The sequence below is a fragment of the Triturus cristatus genome, chromosome 1_1, assembly GCF_964204655.1.
Source record: "Triturus cristatus chromosome 1_1, aTriCri1.1, whole genome shotgun sequence".
NCBI classification, from domain to species: Eukaryota; Metazoa; Chordata; class Amphibia; order Caudata; family Salamandridae; genus Triturus; species Triturus cristatus.
In genome coordinates, this window is record NC_140579.1 from 646,737,386 (window position 1) to 646,760,700 (window position 23,315).

The following is a 23,315-nucleotide window of genomic DNA, read 5'->3' on the forward strand; positions in this document are numbered from 1 at the left end:
GGGCTTTGGTCCTCAGTTTCGGGGTTGGGTCCCACTGCTTTACAACAGAACCCAGTTCCAGAGTGTGCGTGGGCTGTAGTCAGTCGGAGGTGTGGGTTTTGGAGCGGGGGACGCGCCAAGGTTGCTTCCTCTCTCCGCTTCTGGTTTCATTAGCAATTGAATACCCGGCGATCTGGCCACATCAGAGACTGTTGGCAGTGGCGTAACAAAAGTTGATGGGGGGGGTTCCTGCAAGGTACACAGAGGAGCCCCCACTCCGGATTTAATCTGACACTCTCTGGCCTGAGTACTGTTCTGAGGGTGCCCCCTGCAGCTCGGGGGCTCCCCCGCACCGCAGGGGCTGCGGGGGCCCGTGTTACGCCCCTGACTGTTGGACTGGAGCATACTTGTGGGGGAATCTCGCCATCTAATCTCACTTTATGTGGGGAAACACTGTTCTATATTGCTTCCCCACAAGTAGCACTGCCCATGCTGTAGCAACTCTTGGATGAGTTTGGAGATCTGGCCGGGCTCCGTCTTAATCAATGAAATTATCTGCTATTACCGCTGGCTTCCTTGGTTAGTATACTGTTGGATAGCTTCCAAAGCATGGAATTGCATTGGGAATTGGAACACTTTCGGTATTTGGGGATAAAGGTGGCCCATTCTGAGATGTAGCAGCTATGCCTTAATGTGGGTAGGGTACTAGATGCCCTACAGAAGTCAGTCGCCTTTTGGAACACGCTGCCGCTATCACTGATGGGCACACTGGTTGGGTCAAAAATTGGGTTGTTGCTGCAATGCCTGTATACTCTGCAAAACTCCCCCTGTCCTATACCCAGGACGGTGTTTAAGCAGCTGAATTCCCTGCTTATTTTATTATTGTGGGAGAGTCGTCGTAGCAGGGTGTCCTTGAATACGTTAACCCGAAGATATGAGGAGGGGGGCTTGGAGGTGCCTTGCCTTTGCCTGTACTATTATGCCGCCTATTTACAACATGCGGCTAGATAGCTCGATGAGGGGGATAACTGGGAAAAGCTCCTACTGGCTGGGCTGGTGGCTGCGGATCATCTACCTGTGACGCTAATGGAGATGGTGGGAGTGGCTAAGAATCTGCCTTATGTTGTTTGACACACGGCGTACGTATGCAGAAGCTAAGTAGAAGTAGTCCTAAAGCGCGACCCCTTTTACAGAGAACTTCTGGTCTTGATACTGGCACTAGTGTCACAACTGATGGACAATATGTCTTTACGGGTGGTAGGGATGGTGGTTGTGCACTGTTGGGGGACCAGTACACAGGCAAGCTTATTCTAACATTCGGACAAGCTTGCGAGGACTTTGCATTAAGACCAGGACATTTCTTGCACCATGCTGGGTTGACCAAGATAGCCAAATTGACCTGGCCCATATTTCTCGCTACTCCTCCATCCATGCACACATTGGACATTTTACTGTCTTGCGGCGCGGGTCACCACGTGATTACACTGCTCTATAAGGTGATGAGAATGGAAGCGGAGAGTTCGCTGGTCCGGGCAGTCCGTTAGACGACAGGGTGTGGACTGCCATTTGTGAACTCACAAGCACTGTGTATTGCAGCGCCCGTTTTAAGCTGGTGCACTATAACTTCCTCCACATTATGTATATAACTCCTAAGAGCCTCCACCGCGTATCCCACTACTGACCGGACAGTTGCCCTGCTGCAATGTTAGCAGGGAGGACCTCCTGCAGCTGTGTGGTGGTGCCAGTCGGTGAAGTACTTTGGGGTGCAGGGGTGACATACTTACGGAGGACTACGCACTTACGACTTTACTGCACACCATTGCATTTTTTGGTTGGGGAATGCCATTAGGCCCAAGAGCAAAGTACAGGAGTGGACACTCGCTGAGGAGCTGCACATACAACTGAGTAGGCATGAGAAAAAATTGGAGGACAACCTCCAGGTATGGAGGAGGGATATGTGTGATGTGTTTTTAGACCCACAAGTGGAAATGGCATCAGATGAAGTTGATTATACGAATGCTAGTGTGGATGAGGACACCGATTCGGATGAGGGAGAGGATTGCTCATAGCTATACATGTTTGCACAGTAGTGCGAGCCTGGTCTGTTACTAGGCAATGTGGCTTGCTGGAGACGATACAACCAAGCGTTTGTTGGCTACCTGTTTGTGCTCTTTATTATAAACCGCCCTGTGCTGTGTTGAGTCTTACCCGTGCTACTGTTTTTTTGTTATGATAAACTGAAAAATAAAGGTTTAAAATTAAATAAATAAATAAGGTGTCACGGAAGTGCCAGTGATGGGAACTGTATTGTAGCGGTCTGTGGGACAGTGCTGACAAATGTGATTTCAAATTGTGTCGTTTGTTTTGTAATAGGATTAGCTGGGATCTTTCTGACTTTGCTTATTCACACCCGAATGTATGAGTTCTATTGTAATTTACTGTATACATTGGGATTCCCCCAGAGAATGTTTGGTTCACTTTCCCCTGTTTTTTTGCAGGTGACACTATGTTGGACTGATCTCTGACCCATTTTACTGAGCTACATTATACTCTGGTCTGCTATTTCATGACTTGCATTTTATTCTGAGCTTTACGCTTTATATGACAAATGAAAATCTGAGTGACTCTGTCATTGATTTTGCTTTCTGCATTGCCATTAAACATGTAATTAAGCTTCATAGTTTACATTTGAATACTTGTCAGTCTTTATTGTGAAGTCTAATGTGCTTTACGTTAAATTCTAAAACATTATTTGATATTGAATTTGCATGCTAAGTCCAGCAGTGGAGCACCAACATTCCACAGGGGATTACGACTGCTCCCTGTCCATTAGTTGGTTGTGCTTTAAATTGAATCGGAGACCAGATAAAAAGCGCTACAGAAGGTGCAGCCAGAAGAAAGAGACTAGAAAGTAAGATAAATGTTTGTCAAACAAGCACTATTGATTTGTTTAAAAAATTTAAATAATTGATACACATGTTAGCTAATAGTTTTGACAACTATCATGATTTATGTATACTGTGTGGCTTTGAAACGATCCTTTCTATAATGTAATGAATTTGTGAACTTTTTAAATGGATTTCTGTCCATTGGATTCAAAGAAGAGAAACTACTAAACCCATATGAAAGCGCTTTCCTGGGAGGTATGATGCCTTGGGTGGTTTGCAGTTAGAAGGCATTTTGTTGGAAATGCACCAGCTATCAAAATAATTTAAATTTCTGACCTACATCTTAAGTGTAGAGGGATGACTTGATTGTTGAATGCTAGAGGACCCTTAGACAAATAAACCTGTGCCTGTAATGCTAACCTCTCAAGCTCTGCCTCCTCCCCATACAATCGCAGGAGGGTTGCCTCTTGAAGAAGAGGAGCTCTGTGAGGTGATTAGTGGAATGGAAAATGTAATGTGGTCTGGGGGAAAGACAAAGAATAAAAGAATACCACAGCCAACGTGTTACTACTAACAAAACTCTAGCTCGGGTCTCCCAAATTTTCAGCAACACCCTTGGAATCAGGGGAATTAGAGGGAAAGCACACATAAGCCTTGAGGCCATACCAGGGACGCTCTGGGATGGAATTTTCCTGAAAAACCTGGGAAGAACCGAGTTCTTTGAAAATGCAAAAGGCCTAACCAGGGACTCTGGAACCTCTCCTCATTCCATTGAAATATCAATGGATAAAGAGATAGAGGATGGAAAAACTCACATTCTCCGTCCTCGGAAATTGAAGTATAGTGCGACCTAGCAGGTTCTCCTCCACCATAGACAGATCTATTGAGCCAAGAAAGATAGACTTATAGAACTAATTTCCCCCCCCCCAAACGATTGATGTAGGACCCGAGTATTTGGTTGTCAGTCCAAATTTGAGCCAACTTATGTTTCAGGAATAAAGAGAAATGATGCAATGCTACGTGAACTGTTTCAGCTTCTTCAAACTGAGAGGGTTCTCCTGCTCTTTAAGATTGCAAACCTCCTGTACTTATCTGCCCTTAAAGGTTGCTCCCCATCTTCGACTGCTGGTGCTATACCCAGGACCATGGGGAAGGAAGAGATAATGGATGACCACTGTTCATATTGGCTGGGACTAGCCACTACTGTAATAACTGCTTTATCTGGTTTGTCACAGGAATCCTGGCCTCACAATTCTTAGAACACAGACTCCAATAACTTAGCAGATGCTGATCTAATGGTTGAAGATGTACCAAGAAGAGTTAATACCATCCACCTTTGAGCCTGCAGCCAGCCTCCAATCCAAGAGATGATATGCATGGCCCCAATTTCCATTTCTTCTGAGTTGAAAGAAAAATGTGTCCTCAATCTATACAAAACACTTCCACGATGAAATGAAGAATATGTACTAGCATCAGATGGGATTTCTCTATATTGATGATGATCCCATGATCTCTCAGAATGTTGCACAACTGCTGAATCTCCAAGTGCTCTTCTATAGTTGAACACGGGACCCTGAATGAAGGGCACGTTGAATACCTTCTGCAGACCTCTTGAGCATTACCTCCAACTTTGGGGCGAAACAGTTTTGACCGCAAGAACACAGGCGCATCAACATTGCTTTCAGGCAATTGTCTCGTCCCCAGAGGACCACTGTAGGGTGTAAAATGCACTGCATGTACCGTGATTATTCCAGTCATGATGAAAGTTATGTACTGATATGTGTGACGAAAGGATACCGTTGTAATATACGAGCTACAGATCTGTACTGCATGACCACTGTTTACCTACGTTAAAGAAACAGAGTTTTAAAAAAAAAACATTGCTTTCAGGGATGCATCCACCATCCATGACTGCACCCTTAAATCCCTTCTAACCACAAAGATAACACTGTTGCTGCTACAGCTATGTAAGTAGAGTTGAATGAGATATCCCATAAGAAGCGCACTTGCTTCTCCGTAATAGACTAGGAAGATGTGAACTCCTTACCCGGCTGGATTTGTTCTGCTAATAAGTGAAAACCTTTTAGGAATGGCTGGATTGTATAATTTGCATACATGCATGCACTCATTACAAAACTATCATCTCAACTTTCTTATCAATGACATCAGCGGGTAAAGCCTCATCAGAAATAATCAATACTTGTGATGATAAGTCTGCTGTCAATTAATTTCTTCCACTACAGAAGAAAATTCTTCTTCAAGCGTCTTTATTAGATATGAGTTTTTCAAAAAAATTGAAAATGACTGATATTTCTCTTCTTACCACTCATACTTCCATTCACTCTATCATTTACAGGAATGCTCTATAGTTCATGTTTGCAATACTACATGAAGAAATCCTCCTCTTGTACTGCTTCTGCTGGATCTGGAAAATAGTGATTTGTTCTTAAATGTTCAAGAAACTCTGAAAGCTCTGGACACTGTATGAAGCAGCCCCCCCATCTCCTTTTCCTCTGTTGGAGGAGAGAGTCTAGGAGTTGGAGACCTAATGGGTTCTCCCTTGTCTGAAAGGCTACTTCCACTGCTCGTTCAATCGTTTGTTTGTATTGCCCCTGTTGTTCTGTAACTCTCTCTCTGTATCTTCTAACTCAGACTACACCTTCCAGAGCAGGGGGAAACGGGCTGAGCAAGCCTCAAGGGTCAAGCCTTCTAACAGCATAATACTCATATTTTCTCCACTGGAAGAAAGACACACAACACTGTAGTCAAGCTACCACAAGGAGTATACAGAAATCACATACGGAGGCACACAAACACTCCCGGAACTAATAAGTGCAAAACCCTGAGCTCCTCCCTTGTTCACTGAGGCACAAACATGTCCTCTTTTGTGCTTTACGCAGAGCAGTGTTATCAGGGGTCATTTCAGGATGGGTCTCTGCCAGGCCAGAAGGTCACAGGTTATATACAGGCCAAACCCTCTGAGCGTGCTTTAAGGCAACTCTTCTACCCAAGATAGGTTTACTGGAGTTGTGGTGAAAGTTGTCATGTATATTCTCCCCCAGCAGGGATGTGGACTTTAAGATATCTGTACTCCTCTTTGAGCTGTCTGTGGTCTTATGGTTATCAGTCCAGTCCCAGTCCTGCTGGCCCATAGGCTTGAACGTATTGAGCAAGTGATGGCCCCAACCTGGGTGTCAGGCCAAGACAGTGAAATGACACTGTGATGCGAGCACCCGTCAGACAAGAGAGAGAAGGCCACATTACTGAGCAATGAAATTCAATTAAAATAAATTATGAACCTCTCACATACCCAAAGGCGTCAGGGCACTAAAAACTCAGAATTCCAGCCAGGAGAGTAGACCAGAGAACCAAATGGAGCTGAGAACTTACAGAGAGAAGAGCCAAGTTTTAAGGCTTTTGCTAAATAACATCTGGTTATCATAATAATGGAATGAGGCAGAGTGTTCCAGAGCTTGGCTGTAGCGTAGGAGAAGGGCTTTGCTACCCCATCAAGCATGTCAAATTCTGAACAGAACAAGAATGTTCCTGATGGCCGAGCGCAATTCTCTTCTTGGAACATACTTTGAAACATGTCTATGAAAAATTTAGGACCAAGATTATGTAACGCTTTGTGTGCCAGAAACACAATCTTAAACATGATGCACTTGCTAACTGGGAGCCAGTGCAATTTCCTAAGCTCCTGAGAAATAGGATGAAATTTGGGGATGTCAAGGATCAGCTGTGCGGCTGCGTACTGCACTTACCGTGACTTGTTAAGTAAGCTTTGATTGACATTGAGGTGAAGTGAGTTACAATGATCCAAATGCATGGAAATCAAAGCAAGCACCACCACTTTGCATGAGACAGTAGGGATATATGGTAAGACTTTCCTTCCGGATCGAAAATTGTTGAAGCATGCAGAAAATGTGCTACTCAATTGAGGATCGAAAGAAAGCTTATTATAAAAAAGCACCCCTACATTTCTTTGCAGATCTTTTAGCACAATATTCCTACTAATGAAAACAACTGATTTCCTGTTCAAATTAATATCATGCTTAACACCCAGGTATGGCAGAGTCCCTCCAGGATTCATATGCTCTGCAGTAGGCACTACAAGAGATCCCTGCTCGTCGGCATGAGGGTGCCTATGGCTAGCTTTTCTAGGTTCAGCTTCCATTTCTCAATCGATGATTGAAGATGACAGGCTTAGTTTCTCCTGCCCAGCAACACTTCCTGCTTTTACCCTGTCACCATGGAAATGAAACTCCACAGCCCTCCAAACTCACATGATGCCACCACCATATTAGCTTCAGTAATTGGCAGTGACCACATACCATACCGTGACCCCAAACTTCCGTACGAATGATTACCTGAAATGACCAAAGAGAGGATACTCTGTACAGATGAAGAGCAGATTTTAGTGGTTGTGTGTCTACAAATAAACCCTTGAAACATGAATATACTACTAACCTTGGTTCCTAAAACAGGTACACAGCGTATTAGATAACAAATCAATATTAAAAACTGCTATAGAACATTCTTGCACCCAACATACTTAAAAAAAAGAGCATAACATTTACCTTGATTCAAATGTCGCATGGATAGGTCTAACGACATCTGAATTGACAGATAACAAAAACAGGAAGTGTTTCATCTACAGTGTAGATTACTGCGATGTTCGCAGATGCGTGCCTTCACTTTTCAGCATGTCATTTCTTTGTATTGCAACTTGCATTAACAAGTAAACATATAGATCACTTGTGCCAATTTGCTGACTCTTGGACTGGCCTTTTAGATCGCAAACACTGCTGTGACTACAGGGCTAATTTCCTACTACCTTCGAAAAACCCCATGGGCCCATGATTATTTTTGGTTTCACTAACCTATTTCACATATGAACTAGGAAGTCTCTTAGGCTGATACCCTTCTTATGGGAGAACATAGATTTTTCCCACGTCCAGGAGTCTGTATTGAGCATTCACCAATTTCTGTTGATGATTTTTTGGGCATGTTTTGATGCTATGTAATATGGGGTTACACAGTTGAGTTTGTCTCCTTGCTGTGTTCGAGGATTTGTCTCCAGAAATGCATCTCTATTTTAATTTCTAGCATCCTTGGATGTCCAACCTCCTACTTCCACTTCTTCTACTATGATGTTAATTTCTCTCATTAGTTGTAGGCTTATTTTTTGTGGTACAGTAGTTCTTAGTGTCCCCCAGGGGACTTAGGCATTTCCTTCTGTACTTTGTATAGTATTAGGGGGTTCAATCGTGTTTAATCGGGCGAGGATGTAGCCTTATGGCTAGAGCAGTCGACCTCGAAGCTGGGGAACCTGTTTCGAGTATCGGCAACGACGCTCAACATCCTGTGATTCTGGGCAAATCACTTAATCTCCTCGTGCCTAACAAAAAAGGATGTGTCCTTCTGTAACGAAACTGGTGCTCATGTAAAGAGCTCTGATACCCGATGTCTCAGGACTAGTTTCCACTATATAAAACCCTAAAAAAAAAGTTACAAAAAAAAATCATGATATCAGTGTCTGGCTTCAGTTCGTCTAGTGCTCTTCTCTCTTCCTGGGACATATTCTTCATTGTATACCACCCACTAAAATGAAGGAAATTTAACAGGAAACCTTCTGTGGCCACTTGTGAGTAATACACAGGAACCTTCCCTGATTATCGATGTAGAATGGAGAAGTGTGGAGTGGCACTATTACTTTGAAACTCTATTGCTTTGAAGTGACTGATCCAGTTTTTGTAATATTGTTTTTATTTTCATTGTAATACACTATATAATTTTACTAATTGGTCTGGGAGCTTTTCTGAGTGATTTATTTATTCAAATGTTGCATTGGTGCTGCTGATCCTGAAGGAGGAGGGTTTCGTATTAAAGAAACTTGCTTGTATGCAATCCTCTCAAATAACATGTAACCACGTAACCAACACGTTTTGTAAATACTAACATTGCATTATACACAACATACTGTATCCAGGAGAAGCTTTCCTATGTATATTACTAACAAGTAACCCGAGTGTCTTAAAAATGGCCGCCAAAAACGCTGGAACTTTCTTGAGCATGCGTCTACTACATCTACGTAGTATGATGTATTCTGTTGCTTGGTGGGAATCTTTGCAGCTGCGCAATAGCACTAAATATGGCCGCTTGAAACTCACATGTTAACGCATATGCTACTGCTTGAACTTAACTCGTAAGTTCTATTAAACACTAATGCAAAAGAATAAAATAAGGAAATGGGGATAGAGTAGAAATAAGTGGTATACAGTGAAATCATTTATTGTCACATTCTAACGTGTCTTTTTCTGACTTTATTATTAGTTCACATTTGGGCCTCGCAGGGTGACTGAAATTCCTACCTCACATGACCCGCACGCATGCGCATAGAAACTTGCCGGAAACTGGGACAACATACTTGAGTCACAGCCAAGGCCACATTAGGCGAAGACGCCTGGGAAAGTAAACCCCTGAACCGGACGAAAGCAACAATTTTGAATAAAATGTATAACTTGTTGTTAGACCTGCCAGCCCTTGGCTGTCCCCTCCTCATTTTTTCTTTTTTTTTCTCACCCCTTTGGCCCTCTAATTTTTCTGTCCATTAGTTTTTGGGTGTTGACGTAGAGGTTCTGGACGCCCCATTTTCACTACCTGAGGGTGAGGCGCAAGGTGCTTCACTAAAATGGAGGGAGGGAGAGAGTCTCTTCACAAAATGGTGGACTAAACTGTCACCTCAGAACCTGGGCCATAGACTGTCATGAGGGGTTCCAGAACCTTCTGGACTACTCTGGCCAGTCAGGGCCCAGGTTATAAATAGAGGGGAGGTGCGTCGGCCATTTTTAGAGAAGAAGGTGTGCTGTGAAGAAGTCAGGAGTAAGGCATCTGAGTGGGGAGGTGGATGCACTAGAAAGGGAATTTGACAGTTCTTAGGGTCTGCTTTACTTCCCTCCCCAGCTGATACCACCCTCGACCTCTTGACCTGACCCTGTTACCAGCCACTGACTCCAGGTCACAACTACCCTAGGCGCTCCTGTTCAGTCAGGTCCCTTGAAGGAAGTTAGGGTAGAGAGACACCGACTTTGGCTACACCTTTCACACCCCTGCTGTTGTCTGGAACCCTGGATTAATCCAGGGATATCAACTGACCACTACTTTCGACTGAAGGGAAGGTGATCTGCGACATAGTCCCAGGGATTTGGCTAAAAGCTTTGATTGCCCCAGAGATCGGATCGCCTCCTTAATTTTAGCCACCCCTGACTTGAGACCCTATCTGAAACACTCACCGCCGCAGCCCAGGGGTTGGAAAATCGTCCTACCATCACCTGGGGGGCCCATGAGGAGGCCCGGGGTCCCATTGTGCCGGATATGATAGCGCGACCTAGCCCGGAGTGAAAGGGAAGCCTGCCTTACTCGGATCGCACGCAAAGGGGCGGACTAAGAAGCGCCGCCCCACCGAGGTCCGACTGTGTGAGGAGACCACGCCCCTGAGTAGAAGTCTGTGACGGGCCTTGAAGCTGCGATCCTCTGATCACATGCAGGGGCGGTCTGAGGAGTGCCGCCCCCGCTGGTGCCGGCTGTGTGAGGAGGCCGCGTCTCCGCAGGCCGCGCTGCGTCTGGCGGCTGTGGGCATGCCTCCCGGCAGTCACTGGGTGGTTGAGCGCCTGGTTTCAAGGGTCCTCGTGGGGCCCAGGAACGACCCCACGTCAGCATTGTCACCCCCTCAAGGTCTATCAGGAAGTGGGCTTGCCGGTGAGTGGGGCTCAGAGGAGCGAGTCCTCAATCCGACTCGAGTGACCCACAAGAGGCCCGAATTAGAGAAACCCTCGGGGATGGCGGGCAGCAGGCCAGTGTGGCCCTGGATTCGCCCCTTCCCCCGGGGAGATTCCTCCCGGAGTATGTTGAGCCCCCTCTGCCCCCAGCAAGAAGAACTCGGTTCCTGGGCTTTCCAAGCCTCTCCTGAGGAAGACGTGGTTCTTTACTAGTAAGCCGGGCGTTTTGGGGGAGTGTTCCGGATTGTGGTAACTGAGGCCAGTGTGACATTCTGATAGCCCCGATCTCCGACTACATAGGAGACCCCTAATTTATATCTTGATCTTCAAAGAAATGTGAATGTAATGTGCAGCGCTTAGAATAATCACTTGATCTTCAAAGAAATGAGAATGTAATGTGCAGCGCTTAGAATAATCACTTGATCTTCAAAGAAATGAGAATGTAATGTGCAGCGCTTAGAATAATCACTTGATCTTCAAAGAAATGAGAATGTAATGTGCAGCGCTTAGAATAATCACTTGATCTTCAAAGAAATGTGAATATAATGTGCAGCGCTTAGAATAATCACTTAATCTTCAAAGAAATGAGAATGTAATGTGCAGCACTTAGAATAAACACCTGATCTTCAAAGATATGAGAATGTAATGTGCAGCGCTTAGAATAATCACTTGATCCCCAAAGAAATGTAAATGGTATGTGTAACGCTTAAAGTAAACACCTGATTACCGGTGTATAGTGATTGCCCTGGGGAGCGCTTCGTTTGGTGTTTTGGTTCAAGGTGCTATTGAGTATGGTGTTGATTCGAAACATTAAAAGGGGCGCGCTTGAGATCTTGCCACATTTGAAGTAGAAGAGTATTGCTAAATCGGACGAGATGAAATGTTCTGACTTTGTAAGGTATTGGATAAAAATTGATTAACTTCACCTGATAAGGAAAGATAAAGCTTACCTACCTTCTCTAAATAATTGGTGTAGCGTCATTTTTTTTCAAAGTGGTAAAGCGTTGAAGTGTGAAGTGAGTGTGACGTAAGCACAACATGCAATTCTGGAGTAAGCCTTTCTACTTGAGCCAAGCTACCCTAGGACTTTAGGTCCAACACTTGTAATGATCATAATGTGAAATGCTGGTGGGAATAAAGCTATGGGAAAGTAAATTAAGGGGCGGAAACATAGAACAATAGTCCACAGTAAAATTATTACTTTTAATATGATGTGATGAACTCACCTCCTCGCCCTGACCATTCAGAAGAGGGGAAAACACAAAAATTGCAATTTTGCAGGGAGGTACACAAATACAGAATAGTATAATTGAGGTAAGTTAACTAGAAAATTTGTCAGACTTGTCAGATCCGCCATTCTGACTCGTCACCGACCCAACGCGTATGCTGCTACAGACTCTGTCCGAGACGCTGTCTCAGAGCCTGCTCCTGTCAGAAACTCTGCTCGAGAAATTGAGATACTGATCGCTAATCTAATCATCTAGAAGGGGATTTCGGAAGAGGGACACCCCAGGAGGGTAGTATCAGAGAGGGGTGCGACGCTGGCGTTGCACTTAGAAGAGGTCACCTTCCCAGATCCAAATCTGTCCAATCCTCTGTCTGCATCCTGTCCTGGGCGATTCTATCTGGCTTATCTTCAAAGAGTTGGGTTCATCTATCACCACTATGTAAATATAATTCTGCGAAAACTGTCATTGTACCTGCTCTCTCTTTTCCTTTTTCAGGTACCGTCTTCATTTATCATTATTTGACTTTAATTTGTCTCTTGAAAGAATGTGTTTAAGCTGTAATTGATTCTGACTCACAAAATTATTGATTTAGATAAAGTTAAATGTCATTTTCTTCTTTAAACTATCTCAGAAACCTGATTCATCGAGAAAGGAATTATTAAGGAGATCAAATTGGTAAGACTTGGTAAAGGTGAAATTAAATTGCAGGTAAACTCGAAAATTGATATCAGTGGGGTTTGCTAGCTCATTTGTGTGAATGGTTTGGGCCCAGGTGAGTATTTAGGTGTGTGTGTGTTTAACCCGAGCTGGTGACACACGCTCTATCAGTTTTTCTTTGGTGGTAGAGGCATGGTTAGGGTCTAGTTAGTTAGGTAGAAAATATTGTGGATTGAATTATTTGATTTATGCATTAACAACCACTATTTTTTAAATGTTATGTATTGTTTCATGTCGTCTGGAAATTCCTGGGAATATTGAATAGTGGGTGACGAATGGAAGCCATACCACAGTGAGGTTACTTGTCTGAATCAGGAAAGTGCTGAAAGTTACGCTGGGCTAGAAGCACTGATTTAGGGATTATTTTCTTTCGTATAAAAATAAGAGTAATTGGTAGCAGAGGAGTCCGCTGGTGAAACTTTGGTCTTATATCACCTAGAAAGGGTAATACTGAAGGAGTAGCAGGTTCTCTGATGCTTGTGTGAAGAGTGAGCGAAAAGTTTTACTGGTAGTGTGTGAAGAGTAAGTGGAAGGGTTTTACTCGTAGTGTGTGAAGAGTAAGCAGAAAAAGATTGCTCGCAGTAAAAAGGTTGACTATTATTTGAAAATAGAGGATCAGACACAGTAGGGAATGTTTCTATGTTGTTGATTAATGAAAATTGCATGTAAATTCATGAAAGAAATACATTTTCTTCTTACCTTGTAAAGGAGGGGTCAGTTGAGGGTGCTGCACTGACGTTACAGAAGGTCTCGCTGGGATTGGTTGAAACAGCGGGCGTGTGACTGTCGTGAAGAATTGTAAAGGAGGGGTCAGTAGTGAGGAGTGATACTGACGTCACTGAGAGCTGCGCTAGTATTGGCTAAACGCATAGCAAAACAGAAACTGATTGGTGAGAAGGAAAAGAAGCCGTGCTGGTATTGGTCAATTGTTAAAGTAAAAGCGAACATTTGATTAGTTGAAAATAGAAGCCATAATAATAATTGATAGTGGGTCTTGCATGTGGAGACACGATCCTACTTTAATAGGGAATCGCCCAGACAGAAGGTATTTAAGTTTTGCCTACGAACAGTACATAAAAGAAAGATCACACAAAATGTATGGAGAGAAAAGAAAAATGTCATTTATGCAGAGAATTAAGAAATATTTTAAAAAGGATAAACCCATTAAGACTAGAGAGGGAATTCTCATTCCTCCTCCAAAAACTCCTGCATCCTATATGATGGTAGAAAGAGGTTATCATACTTGTGTATGGATAGAAAATTGGGTAGAATATACAAAAGATGAGGGAATACTGGCGTTCCCAGAGTACGAAACATTTAATGGAAGAATTTCACATAACTTACGCACTAGAATGAATGAATTAGAACCAAGACCCAGATTAACTCAGTATGAAGCACTAGAAGAATGGGAAACTGAGGCATTTAAGCGAGATAGACCTAAGAGTGACAGAAATTTGAGCAGATGTTATCCAAAATTTCCACGTGAAACTCGAGATAAACAGATGAAACAGTGGAGACAGGCCATGTTAACTAAAGTGTTATATCCTGTATTGGTGACAGAGGAATAGACTGGGGAGGCAAGTGCACAGAAAAGAAAAAGCATTTAACATTAACTGGTTGCGGGGAATCAAAAGATGATTATTTAGAAGATATTTTAATGAAAAATCCTCCGCCAAGAAAGACCTAATAGGACTACCCCGAGTGCTCCGATTCTAGATACACCCTTAGTGCCACAAATAGTACATGAGAGAACAATGGAAAGGGTACTTCAGGAAAAAGAAAGAGAAGCAATAAATAAAATAGAGATGAATTAATGCAGAAGATAACGCAGTTAAACGCACATCCCGAAACTTTAACTATACCAGTGACTATAGGTCCTGTAGTCCCACTATACGGGGATAAATCAAATTGTCCTAAAACACCTGTCATGACTACACCCATTATTGAGCCAAGAAAAGAGAAGATAGTAGTTGATGACCAAGCTAGTGATTGCAAAACTGTAATTTCATTAATGGACTTACCAATAAGAGGGCAAATAAATGACACACCCAGAAGAGTCACACCAGGTTGCTCAAAAGAGGTACGAATCGAGACAGCTACCGGATCGAAAAATGCCACAATTGTAACCCCAGAAGAAATAGAAAGATGGGCACAAGAAATAGAGAAACCAAATTCACCACCGAAAATATTAGACATATTCAAGTTGAATTAGAAGAAATAATAGCTGGGAATGTAGGACTAGATAGGTTAAATACCTATAATGAGAAAGAATTTGCAGAACCATAACCCGAAACACAAAAACATTTCATGAAAAATTGGTAAATTTGGCCTCTGAAATGGGAATAGAAATAGGCCGATCCAAAGTATTGCAAAAACCTTATAGAGCAGAATTTTCTGATAAGGATTTAGAAAATATGAATGAGTCAGGAAGAAAATTACAGGTTAAAGAATTAATGACGATATTGCAGCAATGGAAAACTTAGACAGGTGTAAGTTCGAAAAAGGAGGAAGCCCAGGCAAATCGGGTAACATCTGAATATTTAGTGAAAGAAACAGAGAAGGCAGAAAGGTTGTACCCAATGAGAGAGGTTCCAGGAGGGGGATATGTACATGTCCCATGGACCCGAAAAAATATATATTATCATTTACAAATGATTTTCCGAAGTTGAGAGAAAAACCAGTGGAATGGTATAGGCAAGTTGAAAGTTTTGTGAAAGTATCGAAAGTTTTGTTGAAAGATTTAGATGGTCTCTTTGATATAGTGGTGCCTGCTGATTTGTGGACTGAATGTAAAATTACAGTTGATTGGCCTAATGATGAATACCCGAGAAATGAGAAAACAGGAGCTCCATCAGAGGAGGTTATGAAGAAATATAACCAAGTAATAACTTTCTTAAAAGGTAAAATTCCCCCAAAGGAAACAGATTGGATGAAAATAGATAGAACAACATAGGAAAAAGATGAGTCTGTACATGCGTATTATGAGCGCCTCCTACAGGTATTTAAACAATATAGTGGATTTGAGAGTATTGGGGATAACAACATGATGTATTTTGTGTATCGATTTGTGTCAGGGTTACGAAAAGAAATATCTGAAATGATTAAGCAGCATAATTTGTGCTGGCAAGCAAAGCCAATAGACAAGATTTACAAAAAATGCAAAATATTGTGGAGATGAGATTGACAATAGACGAAAGAATTTAGAAGAAAAAGTGATGTGGGCTCAAGTGAAATTAGCAGAACAGCAAGAACTCCAGTTACAAAATTAGGCAGGAAATGCAGGAAGGGGGCAAGGTCAGGGGGAAAATAATGGGGGTAAACCGAAAGGGCGGTTAAGTAGAGAAGAAGATAAGAAAAGGTTTCCCTGTCATGGGTGCGGAAAATTGGGGAATTGGAAGAACGAGTGTAAGAGCATACAAAATAATAATGGCCCAAATGGCCCCAGCAGGTTGTAAACCCACAGAGTCAATTGCCACCTGCCCCTTTGCCAAATGTTGTGAGTCAAGCCAAGTACAGTGTGGACACAGGATTCCAAGAAGGAAGTGGTAAAAGAAAAATTTTGTAACATCGCAGTTTCTTTTGCAGGATAATTATTTTGGAGATCAAGATCAATGACGGTGCCTGAGAGGGGAGAAAGAGGAGTGCGTACTTGGCGCATCCTTACCGGTAGATCAGTCAGGTCCGTACATTGATGGAAAGGTAGAAGGAAATTACATTACCTTTTTGTTGGACACTGGTGCTAGCCATTCTACTGTGAGAACAGCAGACATCCCAAACCTACCCCTCTCGGGAGAAGCAATCCAAGTAGTGAATGTTTCTAATAAACAGATTAGGACCCCTATTACAAAACCAATGGAAGTGTGTATTGGAAATTTTAAAGAATTGCACAAATTTGTAGTGTGCGATTCTAGTCCTGTAAATCTATTGGGAAGGGACTTGTTGTGCAAAATGAATTGCACCATATTTTGCACACCGGACGGTGTTGCTATTCAGACTCCTGATGAAGATGGAATATATAAAATCATGTTTGCCAAACAAGGAACAGGGGTAGATGAATTATATTCAGTGATGACCAAAGACGACTTACGTGATGAGGTCAAAACAACAGTGAATCCTGAAGTATGGGATTTTACAGGAAAAGAAGTTGGGTTAATGACAGACGTAGACCCTGTAAAAGTGACTGTGAAAGAAGGTGCAGTCTATCCAAATACTCGACAATACAAGATGAGTCCCGAAGTAAAGGCTGGTGTTACAGCAGAAATTGATCGAATGGTCGAACAGGGCATCTTAAAGGAGATCATGAGTAGTCCCTGTAATTCACCTATAATTGGCATTAAGAAACCAAACGGAAAATATAGGGTAGTTCAAGATTTAAGAAAAATAAACAAGATTGTTGTGCCATGTTGCCCTATAGTACCCAACCCTGTGGTGATTTTTTACCAAATACCATGGACTGCAAGATGGTTTACTGTAATTTATTTATGCCATGCTTTTTTCTCTATCCCACTACATCCTGATAGCCAGTTTTTATTTTCCTTTAAATTTGAGGATCGTATCTATGTTTGGAATCGCGTTCCTCAAGGGTACACAGAAAGTCCTTCAATTTTTAACCAAATTTTGAAAAAAGGCCTTGAGACATTGGTGCTACCTCGGGAATCAGTCTTGGTGCAGTATATTGATGACCTATTGGTCGCGTCTAAAACAAGAAGTGTTGTGTAACTGATTTCATTGTCTTCTTAAACCATCTAGCAAAAGCCGGACATAAAGTGTCCCCTGAAAAATTGCAATTCTGCAGAAACAAAGTAAGTATTTGGGACACCAAATAGAACGAGGATTAAGAAGAGTGACCACTGAGAGAATAAAAATAATAAAGCAAATGAAGCTACCACAGTCACAAAAAAAAATAAGAATGTTTCTTGGTGTTGTGGGATATTGCAGGCAATGGATTGTAGGGTTTTCTCTACTGGCAAAATCCTTGAGACAAATGACAAAGAAACGAGCAAAAGAACCAGTAGAGTGGGATGATCTGAGCATGCAATCTTTTTTAAAATTGCAAAATTGTTTATGTGAAGCACCTGCTCTAGGTATGCCAAATAATTTGAAAGAATTTGCATTGTTCTGTTGTGAGAGAGATAACTGTGCCCTCTCAGTTTTAACACAGAGGCATGGTCTAATATGACGTCCAGTGGCATACTTTTCTGCTACCTTAGATCCTGTAGTATCTGCTTTGCCAGGATGCTTAAAAGCTGTGGCTGCAACGTGTGTAAGTATACAACAAAGTGAGTCAATTGTAATGGGACATCCTGTTAAGGTATATGTCCCTCATGCAGTTGAAATTCTGCTAACAAGAACTCGAACTCAGTATCTCACTCCAAGCAGATTAACCAAATATGAAAGGATCCTATTGGGAGCAGAAAATGTGACAATAATCAGATGTACCATTCTTAACCCAGCTAGCTTGTTGCCAGACACATGCAATGAGGAAGTGAAAGATGAAGCTGAACACGAATGTCTTGATGTGACAGAACTCAGTACCAAACTCCGACCAGACATACAGGATGAGCCTTTGAGAGATGCTGAGCATGGGCTTTTTGTAGATGGCTCATGTATGCGCCATGAGGAGGGAGGGTTGAGTGCTGCTTATGCCGTATGTACATTGGCTGGAATAGTCGAAGCATCCTATTTACCAGGAGTCAAGTCTGCACAAGTAGCCGAATTGATAGCTTTAATTAAAGCCTGCAAAAATGGGAAAAATTGGAGAGTAACCATATACACTGATAGTCAGTATGGTTACGGGGTTGTGCATGACTTTGGCCAGCTCTGGATGCAGCGAGACTTTCTGACTTCTTCAGGGTCTCCCATTAAAAACGGAAATTTTGTAAAAGAGTTGCTTGAAGCACTACAATTACCAAAAGAGGTGGCAGTGGTAAAATGTGCCGCACACAAGTCAGGAAATGGCCGTGTGACTGCAGGTAATCCATATGCTGACCAGGTTGCACAACACTGCGCAAAATTTCAAATGGCAGTAAACAGGAAAGTTTAAAATTGTGGAATCAGCTGCCAACTTATGCTATTGTCAGGATTACAAACATGGAGAGAGATAAGAGAACTCCAAGATGAAGCAGAGACAAAAGAAAGACAAGAGTGGGAGAAAATTGGTTGTCAGAGAAGGGCAGAAGCTGGTGTATGGGTTTACTTAGATGACAGACCTGTATTGCCAGGCTGTATGCTTGCACCCATGGCTAGGATGTATCATGGAGACACCCACATAGGCAGAGATGCAATGATTAGACTCTTTAGACGGGATTGGTTTAATCCAAGGTTCAGGAACATTGTAAAGAGCCTTTGCCAAAGATGCTTGACATGTCAGCAAATGAATCCCGGCAAGAAAACAATAGTCTATACAGGAAAAATTGGAAAAGCTGAAGGTCCCTTTATAAGACTTCAAATTGATTTCATTCAGTTGCCTGTTTGTCAAGGATTAAAATATATACTTGTCATTGTTTGTCTATTTTCAAAGTGGGTGGAGGCATACCCCACCAGAAGAAATGACAGCTTGACAGTGGCCAAACTCTTATTAAGAGAGTTCATACCGTGTTTCGGTTTTCCAGTAACTATTGAATCAGACCGAGGGTCTCATTTTAATAATGAAATAATTTGATTAATTTGCGAAACATTAAAAAATGAACAAAAGCTGCACTGTGCACACCGCCCAGAGGCATCTGGAGTGGTAGAACAATTGAATGGCACAATTAAGTCAAGGCTGGGAAAGGTGCGCGCATCCACTCCACTGGATTGGCCTGATGCTTTACCTCTTGTTCTGATGGGACTTAGAAGTATTCCAGAAAAGATGACCGGATTGAGTCCCCATGAAATAATCATGGGAAAAACAATGAGGCAGGCATGTATACCAGGACACAAGCCATTAAATATAACTGATGATTTGGTACTGGAGTATTGCAAAGAGTTGGCTGACCAAGTGCGTTCTATATCTCACCAGGTTGGAGAAGACGCAGTCCCCAGGCAGCCGAACCAAGCGCATGATCTGAATCCCGGTGACTGTGATGTACTGAAGAATCATACTCGAGAATCGTGCCTAGCACCAAGGTGGGAAAAACCACATCAGGTTATATTGGTTACAACAACAGCAGTAAAGTGTACAGGTTTGCCTAATTTGATTCATGCAAGCCATACTAAAAGACTACCAGCACCAGACAAAGAAGAACCTCAACAGACTCAAGCAGGTGAAGGGGCTGAAGGTTGTACAGCTGAAGGATCACGAATAATAAATCCTGAAGTAACTGAGCAGGAACAACCAAGCACCAGTCAAGATGATTGAATCCCAATAGTTGAAATACCTGAAGAAATTGTAAGGACCAGGAACCAAACTAGATTAGCTAGTCAGGAAAAGAGCGAGGACCAGTTAGGAACAGTAGAACACGCTCAGGTAAGTGAAACCACGATTGTTAGGGAACCTGAGCAGGACCAGATAAGAAAAGACAAAGTTGAAGTTACAGCCCTGGTGTCTGAGGAGGGACAGATAGGTCTTAGAAAAAACGTTCAGGCAGAAGAAAATCAAGAAACAGAAATGCCTGAGCAGGACCAGACAGGCAAAGTCAAACAGGTTCAGGTAAAAGAAGAAGAAAAGCCAATTAAAACTGAACCTGAACAGGGTCAGATTAGGGAAGAAGAACACATCCAGGCAGGAGACATCAAAATAAAAAGCCCTGGACTATGTAAGGTAGAGAGGGATTCGGAAAACGAAAATAAACAAGTTGTGCCACAACTTAGTGAAAATAAAAGAACATTCGAAGAAAGTGAAATCGCAGTGCAAGCTAAAAGAATCAGGAGAGGCGATAATTGGCCTAGTGCTAACAAGAGAGTGAAGTACCGGCTTAAACCCATAATAGAGGAACCAGAACAAGTAGACGAAGTATCCAGTCAATCTGGACCGTCAACTGAAGTCCCAAAATGAAGAAGTCCAAGATTGAAAATAATAAATAACAAATGCAAGGGTCCCGAATGGGCATATGTTATTCTTGAAGATTTCAACATTTTTGAAATAGTTGGAGAAGATGATGAAAGCTTACCAATTGATGAAGAAGTGAGACCAACCTGAAAAGAATTTCCCTTTATATTCTGTCATGAAATTAAATACTAAAGTAAAGAAGAGAAATCTTCTTATCCCAATTGATAAATGGCTGACATTAGAGCTGCTGGAAAACCGAATTGTGTAAAATGTTGTAGAATATGTAGAGGTAGTATAATTTTAGTACTCGTAATATGGTTAGTACTACCCGTGGCCATTCCTTATTTGATGGTTACAAAAGTACAAAATAGCACTAATACACATGGAAAGGTAGATACCATCAAAGGAGACAAAGTAGAATTAGAAGCACCAGATTAGTTAGATTTACATCACACTGTTAATAACAATGATACAGACCTGAATGTTTTTACCAACTTGTTAGTACAATATGTAGAATCCATGGAGCTTAGTGATTGTTATGTATGTATGAAATAACCTGCATCTGTAGCAGAAGGAGTAACATATCATCATTTACCATTGACATATGGTATTTCGTGTAGCTCTTTAGCAAGTTTATTCTATAGAACAGGGAAATTGCAGTTTTATTATTCTAATGTAGATGTGATCTTTTCTGAGGTTCCTATGCGAAAAAGCATGAACACTGTCCTTAGTACGAGAGACTCATAATTTATGGGTGAATATTTTCTAACAATGAAAGCAATAGATATCGCTGAAGCACACAAGCACAGTTTAACTTGTAAATTGACTGAAGAAGATAAAATATTTTTGAATTTAGTTGAGGCAAGGAGACAGGATTTTCAAAAGAGAGCTGCTGAGCCTAAACCTCCGATACCTAAATGGGCTGAGGAGGAAGAGCATTATGCAAATGGCAAGACTCATGCTGCAATGTCTTAAGATCTTGAAAAGAAAGGAAAATCTGTCTTCATAGGTTCAAGACTGAATATAACAATGTGTTTATTGGTTCCAGTGAATGTGAACATAATTTCTTTGTAATTGGGGCATGGGGACTAAAAGGAGGAACGGATCCAGTATTTCCTGGAATCTATTATGTGTGTGGCAATAAAGCCTATTTTAGGCTGCCTGACCACTGGTATGGGAGTTGCTATTTTGGAATAGTATTCCCTAAAGTTTGTCATGTAAAAAGAATCACTGGAAGCAATGAAGGCAATAATTAACTAACACGTGTAAAAAGAGCTAGTTTTTCAGAAATAGTAGGTGACATTTTTGGAGCATTGATACCTTCAGTGGGAGTTCTTCTAAATTCACGGAAGATTTGTCAGTTATCTAAAGTAGTTGATCGGTTATCTGCTGACATGCTTGAGGATTCTTAATGATCAACACTAAATTAGTTGCGGTTAGATCTATGGTTATGCAAAATCGACTTGCTATTGACATACTATTGGCAAAAGAGGGTGGAGTCTGTATATTATTGAAAGCGCAACATTGTTGCACATATACTCCAGATAAAAGCTTTGAAATTGGGAAATACATTACAAATATTACGACATTAGAAGAAGAGTTGAAACCACTGGAAGTTGAAAATGTTTGGACGAAGTTGACAAATAGCATTTCTAGTTTAGGTAGTTGGTTTTCTAACATAGGTAATGGTATTCTAGGCCCTATAATACTGCCCATAATGAGAATAACACTATTAGTATTAGCAATAAAGTTCTGCCATAAATGTTGCAAAGGGAGAAAGAAATATGAATTGAATGAAAGAGGTAAGAAAAGAAAATTCAAGGAAATACAACTAGAAGAATTAAAAGGAGACTATTACAAAAGAATGAGAGGATTACAGTGTAAGGGGGAACAAGAAAGGAATGAAAAGGTTGAAGAAGAAATTGAGATGTGATAAAGTTGGCATCTGATTTAGTAGAAATTAGTGATGGCATTAAATGCCATCAGAGAGGGGATTGATGGAGCAAGGGTTCGTATTAAAGAAACTTGCTTGTATGCAATCCTCTCAAATAACATGTAACCACGTAACCAACACGTTTCCTAAATACTAACATTGCATTATACACAACATACAGTATCCAGGGGAAGCTTTCCTATGTGTATTACTAACAAGTAACCCGAGTGCCTTCAAAATGGCCGCGTAGTATGACGTATTATGTCGCTTGGTGGGAAAACTTTACAGCTGCGCAATAGCACTAAATATGGCCGCTTGAAACTCACATGTTAACGCATATGCTACTGCTTGAACTAAACTCGTAAGTTCTGTTAAACACTAATGCAAAAGAATAAAAAAAGTAAATGGGGATAGAGTAGAAATAAGTGGTATACAGTGAAATCATTGTTTGTCACATTCTAACGTGTCTTTTTCTGACTTTATTATTAGTTCACGTCTGGGCCTCGGAGGGTGAAATTCCTACCTCACATGACCCGCGCGGATGCGCATAGAAACTTGCCGGAAACTGGGACGACACACTTGAATCACAGCCAAGGCCACATTAGGCGAAGACGCCTGGGAAAGTAAACCCCTGAACCGGACGAATGCAACAATTTTGAATAAAATGTATAACTTGTAATGATCATAATTAACCCTGGGCGAAACACTGCGCTTCGCCCACGTAGTGTACGTAGCGCTGCCTGCTTCGCAGTTTTCAAAGTAGGCGAAGCAGGCTAGCGCTACGCACACCCAGGGCGAAGCGTAGCTGCCTGCCGCTGC

General features: G+C 41.9%; 1 long non-coding RNA gene across 2 annotated transcripts in view; it reads right to left on the reverse strand.

Annotated features, from left to right (window-relative positions):
• LOC146870763 (uncharacterized) overlaps positions 1-23,315 on the reverse strand; it is a 349,458-nt gene that overhangs the window by 315,794 nt on the left and 10,349 nt on the right. The window contains exon 3 of one of the 2 annotated variants that reach the window (XR_014979313.1): positions 13,294-13,377. The exons of the other annotated variant lie outside the window; for it this stretch is intronic. This is a non-coding gene — a long non-coding RNA (uncharacterized LOC146870763). The remainder of the gene's footprint in view (positions 1-13,293; positions 13,378-23,315) is intronic. 2 annotated transcript variants of the gene reach the window in all.